The sequence below is a fragment of the Cryptomeria japonica genome, chromosome 6 (assembly GCF_030272615.1).
Source record: "Cryptomeria japonica chromosome 6, Sugi_1.0, whole genome shotgun sequence".
Classification (NCBI taxonomy): Eukaryota; Viridiplantae; Streptophyta; class Pinopsida; order Cupressales; family Cupressaceae; genus Cryptomeria; species Cryptomeria japonica.
The window spans coordinates 52,630,618-52,645,555 of record NC_081410.1 but is presented as its reverse complement, the minus strand read 5'-3'; positions in this window follow the sequence as shown (position 1 = coordinate 52,645,555).

The following is a 14,938-nucleotide window of genomic DNA, read 5'->3' as shown; positions in this document are numbered from 1 at the left end:
CTGAGTCGAAGGGAATATCTCTCGTGACTCTAGCATAGGTAGGTCCTCCTATAGTCAAGTAAATCAACTGTGTCGATCCTAGCAGTACTCCCTGTTCATCATAAAGTGCTATTTTTTTTATCCTAGTGCTTATATCTATCATATGGAACTCTATCCTAGTATTACTCCCTGTTCATCACAAAGTGCTACTTTTTATCCTAGTGCTTATATCTATCATATGACACTCTATCCTTGTGGTACTCCCCGTTCATCAGAAAGTGCTGGTTTTTTATCCTAGTGCTTATATTTATCATATGGCACTCTATCCTAGTAGCATTCCCTGTTCATCACAAAGTGTTGCTTTTATATTTTAGGGCCCCTACTTGAGTGTATCCTCTTGAGTAGCTTATCCAATTGGCAACGTATGTTGATGAATACTAAGAGGGGGGGGGGGGTGAATTAGTATGCCTAAAAACTTAACCAAACTCTTAAACAATTTTCCAATAGACCAATGTAGTAGCTTAAACAATAAATTGGTTAAAATATAAATAAGCCAAATAGAAAATAAAGCATTCACCCATAAAAGCACAATCACCATAACAAAAGATATTTTGACGTGGAAACCCAAATGGGAAAAACCACGGTGAGTAAAACTCACAAGTCAACTATCTGCAGAATAGTAACCAGACCGGTTAAGGTCTTACAATGTTCTTCACTAGAACAGATCTTGTTAGGAATCCAAATCTCTGTTAGGAGATAAGTCTTGTTAAAGACTACCCTGTTAAAGGATTTCAGATCCACAACTATGAACCACCTTGTTAGAGGATTTACAATAGGCTTGGCTGGGCCTACCCGGTTAAGGGTTTCAGACTTGTCGAAGATATTAGTAATCAACAAGTGAATGATCTAGATAGTAGCACATAATGCTTGATTAGATCCCTGATAACTCCTTGTTAATGCATTCAAGCATTACTTCAGTCTTCTATGCTTTGCACTCCAATCTCAGTCACAAGATACCTTTCCTCTGAAAAGACTCACACATATCAACTTCTGTTCTTCTTTTAAAACCCTAGACATGATGTCCTTAAATAGGAACTTGATTTCATGTCGGTCCAATAGGATTAGATTACAATTTCCTAGGTACAATGCATCTAGACACATTTGGTAACACGACACAAAAACACCGCTAAAGTGTCGGTGGATGATAACTCATCACACATTACATGTATACCGATTAATTACATATACCAATCACCGGTTAACATGTGAAGACTGGAAAACTTGATCATAGTCGATTTGATCAAAAGATTAACTGCCTCTTGGGGTCTCCGTTCCGCTTGAGGTCTTCATACCACTTGACCAATAAGCTTCTTCTTTAAAACACCAATAGTCTTCAATCAAATAAAGACTATTCATACAATACCAGTTAGAACAACTACTGGTTGAGAATAATACATTCATTAAATAAGTGTGTGCCCATCAATGACAATCACAACTAAACATCATCAAAATACCAACAATCTCCCCCTTTGGCATTGATGGCAACACTTAGGAATTTTTTTGACATCTAAGTGTTTTAACACAAAAAAATATCATAAGCAGAATTACTCCCCCTAAGCATATACACTACCCCCTTTGCAAAAATTACAAGTATGTGCAAAAATACTCATCAAAATTTGAAGATAGATACACTACTCCCCCTTTGCCAACAATGACAAAGCAAATACAAAATATTGCCAGTTTGCATAACATAAAAACAGAGTATGTGTTTATGACAACAAAGAATAAAATTTCTCAAAAAGAGATTTAAAGTTTTGCAGAAAGTCCTTCATATCTGAGGACCACGACTCAAGAAGTGAGGCAGCAATTTCACTCTCGGTCTTCATTTGGAAGGCGAGTTCTTCCATCGCATCTATGGTGCTCAACTCCTGTGTCACAGTGATAGCTTCTAGGTTCAGAAAGCGTTTTTAGAGTACTTGCAATTTAGGCAATAGGAACAACTGAAGCTCCTACAAATCTCGAGTCTGATTGCAAATTTTTGAGTCAAGCTTGGCAATTTGATGCTGATAATGATGAATGGAGTGTCCATAGGTTGTGAACAGATCATAGGGTAGTTTGAAGTTGTCGATGTATTTCTGCAACTCTATTTGTAATAGTGTCTTTTGCTTCAGAGAATCTTCATAGAACAGGTGAGGTTGACAGATTTTACTCAAGAGTAGGTGACCTTCACCCATAGCTGACCTTATATCATCTTTCTATTTAACCAGTTTTGCCCGATCGTCATTCATGTGTTGTATTAAGGTAACTACGAGTGCCTTTTCATGGCTTTTCTTTGTAGTGGCTTGGGCAACATCTTCCAAACATTGTACCTGGTCATCGACTACTATGCATAGTAGTTTGGGCTTAGCCAATGAGGAATCGATACTAGGGAGATTAGTACTGGGGATTAGATTGGAGAGGGTGTCAATGACAAACTGAATGACATGTTGTTCTTTCTTTTTCCTTAGTTCTTCCAATCTTTCCTGTGCTAAGTGAATGCTTCGTAGTAGCTCAGTTTCATCAGCCAATTGGGTCAGACAGGCAAGAGTCAAATCAGTGGAACTGGTGGAATCAACCTACTTGGCTTGATCTCCAGTTGCCTTAGGAATCTATTCTCCTTCTTTGGCTTTGACCTCCGCTTGTCTTTGCTTCTCCTCTTCATCTCTTTCTTGGGCTAGCTTGACAACCTTCTCCTCTTGTTTCTTTCTCTCTTCTTCTCTCTGTTTCTCCTCTTCCTTCTTCTTCTCTATTTCTTTCCTCTTTTCTTCTTCTTCCTTTTTCTTTTTCTCATCTTCTTCCTTTATCTTCTTCTCCTCTTCCTCCTTTTTCTTCTTTTCCTCTTCTTCCATTTTCTTCTTTTCCTGTCGCGCTTTCTCTGCTTGTTCTTTCTCTTGTTTTTCTTTTTCTGCTTTCTCCTTTTGAAGTTTCTCATTTTCCACTTTCTCTTCCTTTACTTTCTCTAATATTTCTTTTTCAACTTGCTCCTTATCTGGAGTGATATATTCTATTTCTAGTGCATCAACATCAATGGGGTCATTTTGTTATGCTATTCTTTCATCCATACTGTCAAAGACTACATTAGGTTTGGCTGTCGATAGATCAAGCTCTTGTTGAGCCAGCCGATTAACTTCTTGTACTCTTTGCATGTCGACAACAGTTTTCACCTTCAAATGGGTGTCTTTTTCTACTTCAGAAAATTTGCCTTTGAGTAGCAAAAGTCTTCTTCTTCGCATGAAGAAAATGCCTTTGTTCTTATCAATGAGTTCAAACAATTATGAATTAGAGACATTTGGAAAATATTGAGCAAAATTTTTCTCCCTGATGTCTTGCTCCTTGTCAATAGCAATGTGCCATTTGTTGTCCAAAGAATCATGCAAGGATTTAGATGTGACAAATTTAATCTCAGACGGTGACTGATCATTTATGCATAGATATTTAATGAGTTCTTGTTCAACCTCCTCCTTTTCATTATCATTGAAATCATCAAAATAATCCTTTAAATCGTCAAGGAATTTTCTTCTAATATTCTTTATGGTCCTTTGACAATGTGTCATAGGCTTGTAAGAAGAAATATCTAAGTTTACCGGTTCAAAGATTGTAGGTACATTACCGATTGACTTCACTTTCTTGGTAGATTGCCTTGTCTTCTTTACTTCTACCTCTGATTCAGAGTCTTTTGTATTTGGTGAGTGATTCCTGGTTTTCCGTGTTCATTTGAACACCTTTGCCGGAATAGCCTCCAGTTTCTTTTTAGCAGGTGACCTTTTGGTCACTTTGGGTTTAGCAGCAGATGGAACCGGTGCTGATGCCGATGGTGCTGTTTTACCTTTTATCTCCTTCGATTCCTCACTAGATTTGATTTTCTATAAATAAGTACCAATCCTCTTCTTTTTGGGATCCAATGGTGAGGCTAGTAGGGTTGAGGCGTATCTTGTCAATATAACATTTACCACCTCATAGGCCATAGGCCCAACTACATCTTTTATGGATTCAACTGCTTCCATTATGCATTCATCTATTTTGATGGTGAAACGGATGTCATCTTCATATTATTTAACTAAATCACCAGATATTCTCATTCTCTGGTTCATTTTTAGTTTGAATTAATGAAAATACTTGTTCAAATTCTCTGGATATGCAATTCCTACTGCTTGTAGACTCTCCTTTATTTGTTTGGTAACCAGTAGATACCATTCAACATCACGGACTCCAGGAAAGTATCTTTGAAAGTAGAAAAATAAACCAATTAGTAATTGACCCTACCTGAACCTCTGAGATTTATCTGATTTGATCGACTTCAGGTTCTCTAAGAGTTGATTCTTCATATAGGTACATAGATCACATTTTGCATTCTCTTTTATCATTCTGTAAGCGGCATGCACCACAGCTGAAGGAACAAAATTTATTCTGCTAGCATAAAATATTCTGTACCCAATTACCATACATGCATATTTCACCAAATCATCTCTAATGGTATTGACAGTCATTGCTCGTTGATCACTTACTGAACCGGTGAGCTCCGTTATTTTTGTTTTAGGGATTTTCTGAAGAACAAGCACTTCCCCACTATTGCAGAATCCGGTCACGACATGAATTGCCTCCGGTGTAATGTCATGTGTTCGTTCAAGGTACATTTTGTCACCATGAACCCTACTGAGGATGATTCTAATGTGTTCCTCGGTAAATTCTTCGAGAAAGTAAACTACATTGTGCAATTTCTTCTTTTCTAGTATGCTATATTTGGGTTTAATATTTTTATCATCTCCATAGAACAAACTCAACTGGGAGTGAATTACTAGGGACCCTAAGTCTTCTAGTTTACAATCAATATATCATGTAACATCGCCTTGGACAATGACTCCGACGGGAATTTGGGATAGGGCATTATATCTCATCTTAAGAAGCTCAGGTGTGTCCTCAGGTTCAGTAGAACTAGAGGGGACATTAGATGCAGATGCCATATCAAACTGATTCCAAATGATAAGAATGTTTCAAAGAGAAATACCTTTATTCTTTGAGCTTTAGGGTTTGCCGATGATGAGCAAAACACACTTCTCCGAACGCTTGATTACCACTTTGACTTTCACACTGATAGTATGAAATGGTTGCAAGATTTGAGCAAGATTTCTTTCTGAATTCTTTCGAATGCGAGATGGAATGGTCTAGTTGCACTTACTCAGCTTAAATGAAGTTTATCAGTAGCTAGGTAAGTAGAAATGATGACAAAAATCACTTTTAAACACGCTCCCACCTATAATAATAAATGCATCACTATTAGGGTTCAAACCCTAATTTTACTTTTTATCGCTTCAATTCTTCTATCTATTGACAGGAAACAACTATCGATAAAAGTGCCTTACCAATATACTCTAGGGGTTTGTAAATATTTATACCGATATGTTCCCCCTAAGCTTTTTGAAGCTTAGTTTACTGATTCAGGGATTTCCACACTTGGTGCGGAAACTAGTTCATCATGTGGCTTCACTTCAGATTTATTTTTCCAAGTTTTGTCCATATCCGCTTGAACGGCTTCAATATCAATCTTCACTTCAGTGTTGATCAGTATGTTTCTCGATGGATTTCTTTCTCAGTCTACATGCTCTGGTGGTGTGTCTCAGTTTGTTGTAGTGATAACATACCATTCTAGGTGTTTTCCATGGTCCAGTGTTCACATTTCCATTCTTCCTTTTGCATGTTGCAACAGTGTGACTGCTACCACGACAGATTAGACAGGTTGCTCTCCAACTGGTTGCCACTTCACAATAATTTGACCAGTGGTCGTGGGTTCTGTACTGGTTTGGGTTCCAGTTTATAGGAGGTTTAGGGGCGGCTCCATTGGATCTTGGTGGATTATTTCTAGAGTTGTTGATAACTAACCTGCACTCAAAAGCTCTATGCCCAAAATTGTTGCATGTATAACAGTGACCATTAAATCTACCAGGTCTAGCCACATTATTTTGAAAATAAGAAAAATTATCGTAAGGCTTGCTCCTACATACATTGGCAGTATGTCCATCCTTAAGACAGTTAAAGCAAACAGGTTTAAACTTTTGCTTACCTTTACTTCCGCTATTGTCCTTAGGTGCTGCTTATTTCTTCAGTGCATCATTCTTGGTTCCAGAGGTCTCACCTTCCTCATATCCAGAGAAACCAAGTCCAGTGGTATCCATTGATGGTTTTACTGATTCCAGTTTTTGTTCTAACTTCACAACACTCTGGTTGAACTTAGCAAGTATTTCTTTGGTCTCAGCAAGTTCCTTGGAAAGGGCATCATTGATCTTCACCAAGGTTTCATTTTGAGAGAAATCTGCATTCAGTTCAGCTTGCATTTCTTCTTTCTTTTCTTTACCCTCCTGTAGATAAGTGGTAATGGTACCAACTTCTTGATTTAATTTAAAGATCTCATGCTCCTTGTCTTCTACCAAATCTTCAGCTTTTCTCCTGTTTTCCAGTTCCTGACTCATCCTGATAGTCAGTCCTTCTAACTCCCTCCTTAGGTTAGTTTTGGATTCATTTAGTTTCTCCACTTCTCCAACTAGGGCATCCATGTCTGCTTCATCAAAGGAGCTATTTTCGGTAAGTTCCATCAACTTCTCAGCAAGCTCTCTTCTCTTGACTAAAGAGGCTTTAAAATTGATCTTGAGTTCATCATAGGCTTTCTCAGATTCAGCCAAACGGTGAGTGAGTTCCCTCATACTGTATTCTCCCATATCTCCTTTTAGCTAGTTATACTTATAGAAAGGTTGGCTCTGATACCAATTGGTGAATACTAAGAGGGGGGGTGAATTAGTATGCCTAAAAACTTAACCAAACTCTTAAACAATTTTCCAGCAAACCAGTGTAGTATCTTAAACAATAAACTGGTTAAAACATAAATAAGCCAAATAGCAAATAAAACATTCACCCATAAAAGTACAATCACCATAACACAAGATATTTTGATGTGGAAACCCAAATGGGAAAAACCACGGTGAGTAAAACTCACAAGTCAACTATCTGCAGAATAGTAACCAGACCGGTTAAGGTCTTACAATGTTCTTCGCTAGAATAGATCCTGTTATGAATCCATATCTCTGTTAGGAGATAAGTCCTGTTAAAGACTACCCTGTTAAAGGATTTCAAATCCACAACTGTGAACCACCTTGTTAGAGGATTTACAATAGGCTTGGCTGGGCCTACCCGGTTAAGGGTTCTAGACTTGTCGAAGATATTAGTAATCAATAAGTGAATGATCTAGATAGTAGCACATAATGCTTGATTAGATCCCTGATAACTCCTTGTTAATGCATTCAAGCATTACTTCAGTCTTCTATGCTTTGCACTCTCAATCTCAGTCACGAGATACCTTTCCTCTCAAAAGACTCGCACATATCAACTTCTGTTCTTCTTTGAAAACCCTAGACATGATGTCCTTAAATAGGAACTTGATTTCATGTCGGTCCAATAGGATTAGATTACAATTTCCTAGGTACAATGCATCTAGACACATTTGGTAACACGACACAGAAACACCGATAAAGTGTTGGTGGATGATAACTCATCACACATTACATGTATACCGGTTAATTACATATACCAATCACTGGTTAACAGGGGAAGACTAGAAAACTTGATCATAGTCGATTTGATCAAAAGATTAACTACCGCTTGGGGTCTCCGTTCTGCTTGAGGTCTTCATACCACTTGACCGATAAGCTTCTTCTTTAAAATGCTGATAGTCTTCAATAAAATAAAGACTATTGATACAATACCGGTTAGAACAACTACCAGTTGAGAATAATACATTCATTAAATAAGTGTGTGTCCATCAATGACAATCACAACTAAACATCATCAAAATACCAACATATGTTCTATCACAAAATTGTCAAATTCAGCCTAATCCAATTGGCAACGTATGTTCTATCACATAATTGTCAAATTCAGCCTAATCCAATTGACAATGTATGTTCTATCACAAAATTGTCAATTTCTTTGGTACTCCCTGTTCATTACAAGGTGCCTCCCTCTATCCTATCCTAGGGCCTCTACTTGAGTGTATCCTCTTGAGTAGTTTCCCAATTGGCAACGTATGTTCTATCACAGAATTGTCAATCCTAGCCCTATTTGTTATCCTAGTGTTCCCTAGAGGACTTGCTTGAGTGTATCCTCTCAGCAACTTATCCAATCGACAACATATGTTTATCACAAAACTGCCAATTTGACCTAGAACACATAAACGTGCATTCATAACACAAACATGCTTACATATTACACAAGTGTGTCTGCCCTGCACAAACACACCTGAATCACATAGACGTGCCTTTGTTCAGCACAAATACACCTGTTATCCATAACGCCCTCGCAAGACACAAACACGCTCGCATCTGACCCAGACACTACTTAAATCATAGACATGCTTGGCACAAACACAAACACGCCTATCCTACCCAGCCGCGCCTGGCACCAACGCAGACATGCCTTAATGTTTTCCCCCCCGCTTGACATTTTTTTTGACACTCTTAATGCACATTTATTACCCTACCTAGCATGCATTTATGACAATAATTAATGCAACAAAGTAGAAGGAGGTTTTACAGTACTCATTGGCTCTCCTGCATCTGCTGGCCTCTGATATCGGCGAACACGATCGAATCTATGCACCAATGCCATCGCTGCTGGCTGCTGACTACTCTCTTCTCTCTTTGCACTCTGATCTCTTAGGTGTGTGGATGACAATGAGGATCTTTCCCCTCGTAGTCTATCTTATAGACTACCCTAGCCCTATTCTCCCGAGTTAGTCTTCTTTATCATGTGACTCTATCACTTTATCCTATCTTGTCAGACCTTTCTAGCCTTTCTTTCTTATCAAGAGATTGTCTACGGTCTTTTCAAACATTTTTCATCCAATCTCTCGAGGGGGCATATCATTCCCATCTTGGGGCAACTTTGTATCAGTTTATCTTATCTTCTTTGAAACAATGTGATAAGCTGCATTGTCTCAAAGAGGGCAAAATGTAGACACCTAAAATTGTCCTGTCTAATTAAATAAATATTTTTATTTATTTAATTATTTAAGCCTAATTCTTTTATTAATTAACTAAATATGTATTTATTTAATTAATTCATTTATCCTCTTCTAGCCTTATTTCTCATTTAAATAAATACATTTATTTATTTATTTAAATTATCCTTTTCCTAAATTAAATAAATATTTTATTTATTTAATTGATCCCACTTCTTCTATTAATTAAATGAATCTTTATTTATTTAATTAATTCATTAACATTTTCTACCCATGACACATGTCATTCATCTCTTAATTCTTACACTACCTACCCTCTCAATATTTTCTTATTTCCTCTACCTACCCTCTAATCCTAGCCGACCATTTATCTTTTTCACCTCTCAATCTTATCCTTCCATTTCTTATAGTGTCTTCTACATAAGGAGATGCTTCCTTCATTATCAACAAGGAATCCTTGAAGCATCCTAGCATTCGAACTTTCATATGCGATCAAACCTACTTGCAACCACATTTCCGTTCTTTGTTGAGCTCTTGTGCACACATAAAATCTGAGAGCAAATACATCAAGAAAGATCAATGGAGATAGGAAGATTGAAGATCCAAACCCTATTGGACATGTGATGGTATAATCTTTGTGATTTTGTTGATTTGCATTGTCTTAGGTAATCTTCATATGTTATGGTGGATCTTTGTTGTTGTTAGGCTAGGGTTTTGTGGTTGAATTCATTTAGTCTTTCAATATTGTTGTTTCTTTTTTTACCATAAACAATAAGTTTGTCCTTAATGAGTGTATCCTTTTTTTTGATAAATAGAATAGGCCATATGTAATGGTTAGTATATGGGATCTCCACATTTGAATATATAATGAGTGCATAAGGAGGAGATAAAATATATGAAGCATTAGCTTCTCTAGTACCCACAAATCATCCTTTTCTTGTGCCTCAACATTATTTGTGGGATGTGGGAAGGGATTTGTTTATATATCTAATCTACTATTTTTAGGTGCAACCGATGGATTTCTATGATAATTAATGTCTTTAGTTTTACCATGTTGTTTTTATTAAGATATTTCACCTTATTTTAAGATATACAATATTGTGTACACTTACTCTTAAGTCGATGAAAATTACAAGAACACTTGGTCATCAAAAGTCCTAGAAAATGGTTTATTAGGACCCAATGTATGAATTAGAGGGACTGTAATCAAATTAATGCTCAAAAAGTTTTTAAGAATATTATCCATGGCATCTTGAAGCTTAGTAAACCTTCTATAAAAAAATCATTTAAATGAAGGAAATAATTAGAAGCAACTTGATCTGCATTTTCTTGTAAATAATTTGTTTTTGTTGCACCAGTGGTATCCTCATGACCCAACCCAACACCCAACCTGCCTTACTTATTGCCAAGTTGGGATTCAGGAAGATGCGACTTGAGGCGAGACTAATCCACTGGGGACGTACCAAGCCGTCTGTGAGCCAGGTGTATTGGGTGAGTCCGGGCCTCAGAGTCAAACCCAAAACCAATGGGGAACAAACCCATGACCCAAGCCTCCGCTAATCATTACCCTTTGAAAAATTATTGTTTCTTTTGAAACTTTGAAGGGTAGGAAGATTGAGATGATGAATTATATTTTAAGCTACTAGATGCTAAAAGTTTATCTTTAAGATTCTTCAAATATGTACATGTATCTACAATAGTGATAACTACTTAGGTGCACACTATTCTTTATACTCAAAGTAATCCCTCAAGAAACATTATTTGTAATCATCATCATTAAAGTGGTGTTGGAGTTTTCCATGAAAAGATTGAAATCAAATGACACAATTATTTATAGACTCATTGCTTCTTTGTGTGTATCTAGTAAGGTCATTGACAATGATCTTTAATCCTTTGTTTATGTGGAAGTGTTGCAAGAATGTTGTGGCAGTATCATCAAAGCAACAAATACAACCCGATGGTAATGAATACAACCATTTAACAACATAATTTGAGGTTTGTAGAAACAACTTACTTTTTCCAACATAAGGAAATTCAATGCTATAACACTCTCCACTCATATAACCCATAATACATCTCCATATCGACCCATAACCAATACATCTCATAATGTGTCCAATGGAGGTAGGAGTAACACTAGTGGTAATGGTAGTAGTAGCCATGCAAGTGATAGGGTTTGGGTCAGAAGGAACAATGGACTAGAGGATACACCATTAGAATGCTTAATCAAAGATATAAGATATTATAAATCTTTTGTGTTGTAAAGATATCCCATTAATGTTATATAATATTTTTTTGCCAATTGATTAGGGGATTCAACTCACATAAATATGTTGGTCAAATATTTATAGTGAGTGTAAAGTCTCATTTACCCATTTTTTTATGATGAATCTAATCTTCTTGATCACCCAAGCTGTCTTGAAACACAATCACCATTGAAGATGTCATTATTGTCAAATTGAGTGACCATATAAGGGTTTAAGTGAGCACTCCCTCGATGGAAGATTTTGATCATAAGTATCTTGTGTGTTAGAGAATGATATGAAAAAGGCAATGTATTTAATATTTAAAAATACATAAAAAATAAAGGTATTTCAGATCTAAAAACAAGTGTAAAATAAAAATTGTAAAGTTAAAGCAATAATGGTAGGGTGTGGGAACATAGAATATGTAAATAAGCACACAAAAATTGAAAATAAGAATGTACCTATAAAACTTAAGAATGAAAAGGAAGACTGATATAAAAACTCTTGGCCTATGGAGAAACTAGGTCCATAAGAAAATACACGTTCACCAAAAAAGTAAAGGAAAATAAGCTTTGCCAATGTTTAATTAGGCTAATAAAATAAGATGCATACACATAATCATAGATCAACCTAGATTAATAACTGATAATATGTGAGGATATGTAATTTTAAATCAAGAATTAATTATAAAAAATGAAAATATAAAACAGAGTGTGATCTAAAACGTTGATGCAAAAAACTCATACACAATCTAATCGAGAAACACTCTAGATTAATATCTCATGGATTGTGGAAACTTGATTTCTGTTAATATAAAAAGGGTTAATGACACTTATCTCTATATTCTCTATACTTAAAGATGAGAAAATTCTATAGCTTTGAAATTTTATTTTTTCAAGGTTGCAAGCAATATCTCTATATCAATATGTTGCCTTGAATTTTGCATAATATCCATGTATATGGATGGGTTGAATCCATGCTTGTAGATCAGTTTGATATTTGTAGATTTATCATTTGATGCACTAATTTTATCCTATTGATGGAGTTTCTTCATCATTGGTTTGTTTTACTATTGTTTGCTTTTCTATTTGGGATGACCAGATCACTAGGTTACATGCACCCCTAGGTTAACCTACAAAAGGATAGCTTTATGGTCTTGCAAAGGATTGACAAAGAACAAGGAGTGCCCTAGAATAATGTGCAAATCTTTAGTACATTTTAGTGCAATAAACTTAAGTGTTATTCTTGTTGAGACTATGTAGCTTCGGTAAGATAAATGATTGAATGAGAGACTTCATTCATCTCTCATTCAATCATCTATTCTATCGATAAGACTGCAAGCTAATGGTAGACATCATGATTGATTGAACTTGTTATAATAATCTTTATATGCATTTCATGTTTCAAGTATTTCTAATCTATTATCGATCGAGATATGATTGTATTTCTTATGCAAAGATTTCAGTTATATTTCTTATGCCATGAATATGATCGGATCTGTATATCTATTATAGTTGTCATATGACAATACTAATTAGTGTTGTCATATGATAACTATAATAAGTTATCTTATAAACTTGATTTTTCTCTTATACCGATCCTCTATTTGATTTACATAATCGAATTACACTTACCATGTTTGGTATCGATTATCATTAATAGCATTAAGAATAAACTGATTGGTTATCGGTTAAAATGATAATTAAATTGCATTGGAAATAAACTGATTTGTTATCGGTTATGATTATGATTGAAACAACATTAGGCATAAACCGATTGGGATCAGTTATTATTCTTTATGTATCGACATTTATATAAACCGATAGTTATCGGTTTTTCTTAATGAAAAGGTACCTCTCTTGGATTGATCAAGACATGTCTTGATCAGACATGTCAAAAGACATGTCCGGTCAAGGCATGCCTTGATCTTTCAAGGCTATGCCTATATATTTGCCATGAAGGATGCTATAGTAAATATCAAAATCAATAAATGTTATCTACAACAATCTGCAATATAAAAAGGAACAATCAATACAAACAATAAAAGATTAAATATATTCCTTAAGCATTGAAGTAATTCAATAAGAAAGTAAAAGAATATCTAAATTCTTACAACTTCAGATTTTGAACATAAATTTGAATTACATTTACATGGTATCAGAGTGAGGCTGATGAACCTAAGGCATTCAAATTTGAGAAGTTCAAATCGAAGATATAAACATCACATTTCCCATGGCTAATGCTATCAAAATTGAGGATATACTTGAAGGAGGCGATAATTTCTCAGCATGGAAATTCAGAATTAAGATGATTTTAAAAGAGAACAAAGTTGAATCACTTGTAAGAGTTGAATCTAAAGAGCCAGAGAATGAACCTGACAAATCGACATGGATTGAGGGAAATGAAAAAGCCATGAAGATCATAGTCGATGGAGTGAGAAATCATATTATGCCAATAATAACAAAGCATGAGACTGCCTACCATATGTTCAAAGCACTCAAAAGTGCATTCGAGATAAGAAATGCAAGTAGAACCTTGGCTCTAAAAAGGGAAATAAATCATATAAGTATGAAGAAAGGAGAGTCAATCAATTCATACTTTATGCGGATATCAGCCCTAAGGGATGAACTAGCAACACTTGGATATGAGATCCAAAGCAAAGAGCTAACGCTCATTGCTCTAGATGGGTTGCCTAGTACATGAGAAACATTCGTCCAAGGCATTAGTGCAAGAGATAAATATCTAAAATTTGAAAGGATAAGAGAAGATTGTCTTCAAGAGGAGTCAAGGTTAGATAATAAGGGGATCAAGCACAAGAACATAGATGAAGATCTCCACGTTCTAAATACAAACTCCAACAAGAAAAACAAGAAGAAACATTTCAAGAAGAGAAAGAACTAACGTGAGAAAGGGTCATCTAAGAAAGACATCTCCCACATTAATTGCTTTAGGTGTGATCAATATGGGCACTATGCAGCAAAATGTCCGAATAAATCAAACAACAAGCTACATTTGCAAAAGTGAAAAGGGAAGAACATGACTCCGAGAAGCATGTATTTTACTTTGCCATCTCTAGCCAAGTATCCAATAAATCTAACACCTGGATCAACAGTGGGTCTTCAAGACACATCACTGGGTATAGAGAATTATTGGATTCCATGTTAGGAGAATTTGATGAAGAAGTAACCATTGGTGATGACTCTGCACATCCAGTGAAAGGCATCGGTACTTGCACCGTTAAGCTGAAGACAAGCATGTCCCTCCAACTCACTGGAGTCCTATTCGTTCCCGACATCAAGAGGAACTTAATCTCCGTATCTACACTTGAAGATGATGGGTACAAAATAACCTTCATGAATGGTAAAGTTCTAGCATGGCCACAAAACTCTTCCATCAAGAAGGCTATAACCATAGGGCATAGAAAAGGCTATTTGTATGAGGTATGTACTGAATCTAACTTAGCCCTACTTCATGAGATTGCAGATTCAAATGAAATTTGGAATAGAAGATTAGGTCATTTAAACTTTCGTGCTTTATGTTCAATGGAAAAATTAGTAATTGGTTTGCCTAAGTTAAAACAATACCATTCTGGTACATGTAAGGGGTGTGCCCTAAGCAAAAATACTAAGAGTTCCTTTCAGAATAGTTCTAGGAAAACAAGCAATGTTTT